The following is a 6,000-nucleotide window of genomic DNA, read 5'->3' as shown; positions in this document are numbered from 1 at the left end:
AGCAGCGTTCCTCCATGGCCTGTGCTCCAGCTCCTGCCTCCAGGTTCCTGCCCTGAGTTCCTACCTTGGGTTCCCTGATGAGCTGTGACTCAGGAGATGTAAGCTAAACAAACCCTTTCCTCCCTATGTTGGTATTGGTCAGAGTATTTTGTCACAGCAATGAAGAAACAAACTAGGACATACCTCCACACATGCTGTGAAATAGAAACACATGCACACATACCACACACACACACACACACACACACACACACACACACACCACAAATGTCATAAAATTTTTTTAAAAGAAGAAAGAGGTCAAGTCTTGTTGGGAGTGATGACTTATGCCTATAATCAAAGCACCCAGTAGGCTGTAGCAGGAGTGCTGTGAGTTCAAGGCCATCCTGGTCAAATAATGAGCTCTAGGCCAGCCTGACCTACAGAGTGAAACCCTGTCTGGAGAGACGGCTGGGGAGATGGCTCAGTGGTTAAGAGCACTGGCTGCTCTTGCAGAAAACCTGGGTTCAGTTCCCAGCACCCACATGGCAGCTAACAACTGCCTGTAACTCCAGTTCTAGGGGATTCACGCCCTCTTCTGACCTTCATGGGGATTGCATGCATGTGGTATATTTATATATATGAAGGAAAAACACTCATACACATGAAAATAGAAAAGAAAACAACAATACTCCAAATAAACAAAGAGAAGAGGGTTTTTTCCCATCCCTTGCATCTGGGCTTGGTCTTGGGACAGCCTTAGTTAGTAGGAGTGCAGCAAATGTGAAGAAATCCAAGATGTGCTTGGATTCTAGGCTTGTCCTTTTGTGTTGCTCTTGGGAACCTTGCGATTACCAGCACGTGTATAATCTGCTGGAGCCACATGGCCCAAATCAGCCAGCTGCAAAGCCCAGTGTGATGGCTGATCTTGGTTTTCAACTTGACTGCATCTGAAATTAACTAAAATGTGAGGGACTTTTGTGAGCAGATTATTTGAAGCCGAGGACCCACCTTAAACGTAGGCAGCACCTTCTGGTGGCAGCTCATATAAGCACATAACAGAAAGGGAACTTTTGCTTTTTGCCCGTTTGCCTTCAGTCTCACTGCTGAGTTTAACTATCTTGTTGCTGTGGCATTCACTGGATGATAATAGAACCAACTTCTTCGGGTTCCAATGTAGACTGAAGACTACCAGATCTTCAGGACTCCTCAAGGCCTTCAGCACCGGGTTGGGACCACTGAGACATCCAGCCTCATGGACTGAGCAACTACCGAATTCTCAGCCTCTCCAGTGTGGTGCAGCCATTGTTGAACTATTCAGACTCTATCTTGTCAACCAATCTAATAAATCTCCTTTAGTACATTATATGATGAATATAATGTATATTCATTTTATCATGTTCTGTTCCTTGAGAGAATCCTGACTAATACACCCAGACATGAAACAGAGACTACCTCAGACCCATCAGTCTCTGGCTGATCTACTGGTTGTGCAGTTCTAAGAGTGAGTCCTGCTGAGGCCAGCCCATGTTGTTGCTCCACAGAATCATAGGCTTATCTTTACTCACTGGGTTTTGGAATGAGTTGCTATGGAGCAAAAACACCTTTTCTAATAAAAAGAAACGTAAGGGTCTGGTAGTTCAAAGATCTTGGAGGTGAGAATCAATGAACGGTTATGATGTACTTTTCAAATCAGAGGAAACTGAACCACCATGAAGGAAAATCTCCAGTTTGGTGATGTGACCAAACAAGTTACTTATTCTTATTTTGATCAATTTCCTTATCAGGAAACGAAGGGTGGGTCATGCTTCTTAAGACTGTTCAGAAACAATGCGGGGCGGGGGTATGTGTCTAACTTGCCTACCACTATAACGCACTCTTTAGGTACTTTATAAGGTTGGAGTTTTATTTCATTTTACTTTCAGACTTGTCCTCTGGGGTCCTAGATGTCAGATTCTGTAGCACTCAAAAGAAGGAAAAGGGATTGTAACATATTTTAGGACTTTACTTTTAATTATGTGTGTCTATGTGGAGATATGTACATGTGTATGCAGTTGCCCTCAGAGACTGTCTGGTTCCCTGGAGATGGAGTTACAGGCAGTTGTGAGTCACTTGATGTGGGTGCTGGGAATTGAACTCAGGTCCTCTGCAAGAGCAGCAAGAGCTCCTTAACTGCTGAGCCATCTCTCCGGGCCTCATTGTGAAATATTAAAAAAGAAAATTTATCTCTTCCCATTACAAACTAGAATAAGTGATATAAATCTGATTTGCAAAAAATCAATTACATTTTTTAATTTAAAAACTGTTTTTGTTAGCTGGGCATGGTGGCCTATGCCTGTAATCTCAGCACTTGGGATATGGAGGCTGGGGGATCAGGAGTTGAAAGCCAGCCTTAGCTACATAGTGAGTTCAAGGCCAGCCTAGGCTACATGAGACCTTGTTTTAAAAACAAAACAGAACAAACAGAAAATCCTTTGCAAAGTCAGGCATGGTGGTGCACACTTGTGATTCCAGCACTTGAGAGCAGAGGCAGGAGGTTTGCTGTAAATTCAAGGTCAACTTGGTTTACATAGTGAGTTCCAGGCCAGCCAGGAATATAAAGCAAGGTCCTGTTGTGGAGGTCAGGCTCAGGATATGCTCTGCCAAAAGTTATTTCATAGTGTTTGTTATTATATAGAGAAAAGGTAGTTATTTCTGCACATTGATTTTGTATCCTGTTACTTTGCTGAAAGTGTTTCTCAGGTCTAAGGGATTTTGTGTAGTCTTTAGGGACTCTTAAGTATAGAACAATGACATCTGAAAATAGGGACAATTTGACTTCTTATCTGTGACATTTTAATTTCTTTCTCTTGTCTTACTGCTCTATCTATACAACAACTCATATTGCTGAAGGACTTTAAGTCAATATATCAGAGATGCTTGCACATCCAGGTTTACTGCTTTGCTATTCACAATAGTCAGGAAGTAGAACTAGCCTAGATAGCCAATAACAGATGAACAGGTAAAGAAAATATGGTACTTACACAATGGAATTTGATTGGACTGAAAAAAAACAAAATCATGACATTTGTAGAAAATGGATGGAACTGGAAACTATTAAGTGAAATAAGCGACTCAGAAAGAAAAACACCACATACTTTCTCTCACATGCAGAACCTAGATTTAGCTATGTGCGCGTGTGCATGTGTGCGTGCGTGTGTGTGTGTGTGTGTGTGTGTGTGTGTGTGTGTATGTGTAGGTCATGAAACTAGAAAGGTGACCAGATGAAGGGATGAAAAGATCTTAAAGGGGGAGGGAAGAGGAGATAAAGGATAAAAGAAGGTAATGGTCTCTATGTGATTTGGCAGCAGAAGAGGCCATCTATTTGGGGGAAAGAAGGGGACCAGCAGGAGTCAGATAAAGGAGAATGGGAGAGAGCAGGGAGTAGTGAGATAAGAACAAAGACTCTTGACAAATACATATGAAAATGTCATAATGAAACCTATTAGTTTGTCTGCTGACTTCAAATATTAATGAAAAGAAAGAAGTGAACATATATACACTAAAAGAAGATTCAGCCCCACTCACTGATCTCTAGGAAGGGAAATGGGACCTGGAGATCAAGCTCTATAAAAACTCTTGTACAGATGCTAGAGAGATGGCTCAGTGGGTGAGAACCTCTGTTCTTTCAGAGGACCTGAGTTCAGTTCCCAGCACCCACACTGAATGGCTCATAACTGTCTGTAACTCCAGCCCCAGGGGGATCTGACACCTCTGGCCTCCAGGGCACCTGCACTCATTTGCATATACCCCCACACAGACATACACACTTAACGTAATTAAAATATTTTAAAACGATAACAACAAAACTCTGGTACAAGAGGCTGGGGATATAGTTCAGTGGTAGAACTCTTGCCTCACATGTGTGAGGCCCTAATAAACATTTTCAGCAAAGTAGGATTACAAAAATCTATGGACAAAAATCAGTAGTCTTTCTATATACCAATAATAAAGTTGTTGAGAAAGGGATAAGGGAATATTACCCCATTTTCAATAGCTTCAAAACCGAGTCAAGTCAAAGCAAAGTAAAGCAAAACCAACACTAACCCCCGTAGGAATAAGCCTAACCAATAGACAGCATCACAAAAACCCAAAACAAAACAATGAAAAGAAACTTGAGGGCTGGAGAGATGGCTCAGTGGTTAAGAGCATCAACTGCTCTTGCAGAGGACCCGGGTTTGATTCCCAGGAATGGCATGGCAGCTAACAACCATCTGTAACTCCAGTTCCATGGGATCCAATGACCTCTTCTGACCTCTGTAGGCATTGTACAACACAGGTGCACTTACACACATGCAGGCAATACACTCATACATGCAAAATAAATAATAATAAAATAGATTTAAAACAAATAAATTTGAATAATTAGGTCTGCTAGATTTCCAGGCTGCTGACTATACAGAGGTGTTAGGAGTGTGGTGTGTTTGAAAAGAGCATGGAATCTCCATGTCTGTTCCCTACTCCTCATCCTGTGTATCGCTTACCTGGCTCTTCATTTCTGTCTTTTATAATAAACTCCTGCACTGTCCTACAATCCTATCTCACCATCAGTTACTGCCTCTGTACTGTCTAGTATATATTTACTTATTTGAGGGGTATGGAAGGTTAGTAGGGTGGCATATCTTTACCATAATGGACATGTAAATAGTCTGCCTGCCTCCACTTTGTGACAAGGTAAGATTTATTGGTTTTTCTTTTTGTTGAGACAGGGTCTTATGGAGCCCAGGCTTGCCTCAACTCATTGTGCAGTTGAGGATTATCTTGAACTCATGAGTCTCCTCTCAAGGGCTGGGGTTACAAGATTACACCACCATGCTTATTTATGTGGTGCTGGGGATGGAACCTAGGATTTTGTGCATGTTAGGCAAGCACTCTACCAACAGAGCTGCCTCTCTGGCCCTGTGACATGATAAGTAAAAAGTGATATAGATTGATCTTTGCCCTAGTTCTTGACAATGTGCTCACAAAACTGGTAGAGACGGGATCTTGGAGAATATTAACTTCTAATCTTTGCTCTTTGATCCTCATGGAATGAAGCTCTTAAATCCCCTGGAATTTTCTGCATGACAGGACCATGTTTTGTCTAATGAAGCAGTTCCTTTAATTAATTAATTAATTAATTAATTACTGCACATATGTGTGTGCCTGAGAGTGTACATGTGCACCACATATGTGCAGGAGCCCATGGAGGTCCCAATATGGCATTGGAGCCCCTGGAAGTGGAATCACAGGTGGTTGTGAGCTGCCATGTGGGTTCTGGGAACTGAGCTTGGATCATCTGCAAGAGCAATACATACTATTAACCACTAAGACAGCTCTGCAGACCTCTAATGAAGCAACCCTTGGTGTGCTCCTGGATGGCCTTGGGAGCCTGCTGTGAGCAGAAACAAGCATGTGATGAAAACTCTGTCAGAATCCAAATGGAGTCCTTTGTGCCAACCTCAGTACAACAAATGTTTCCTTTAAGATTTCATTTTTGCCGGGCACGGTGGCTCACATTTTTAGTCGCAGCACTCGGGAGGCAGAGGCAGGTGGCTCTCTGTGAGTTCGAGGCCAGCCTGGTCTACATTGTGAGTTCCAGGCCAGCTGGGGCTGTCTCAAAAAAGACCAAAGAAAAGTTTTAATTTTTATTTATGTGTATGAGTGTTTTACGTGCATGTAAGTGCACCACATGTGTGTGCCTGCAGAGGCCAGAAAAGCACATTGGCTCTCTTGGAACTGAAAAGCTACAGACGTTTTGAGTCATTGTGTGGGTGCTGGGAACCGAACCCTGGCCCTCTGGAAGGGCAACAAGTGCTCTTAACCACCAAAGCATCCCAGCCCCTACCACTTCTCTTTCATCTTCAACATCACTCTGGTTATTAGTCACTGTGACAGAGGATATTGTTTCCAAATATCTGACACGACTCTCTCCTCTTTCCACCTTTTAATCTTCCCCTTGCTCCAAACTCTCTGAATATGGCCATAGTTTTCTACGACACA

Source organism: Nannospalax galili, unplaced genomic scaffold (assembly GCF_000622305.1).
Source record: "Nannospalax galili isolate Female #2095 unplaced genomic scaffold, S.galili_v1.0 scaffold606, whole genome shotgun sequence".
Classification (NCBI taxonomy): Eukaryota; Metazoa; Chordata; class Mammalia; order Rodentia; family Spalacidae; genus Nannospalax; species Nannospalax galili.
This window is presented reverse-complemented; position numbering follows the sequence as displayed.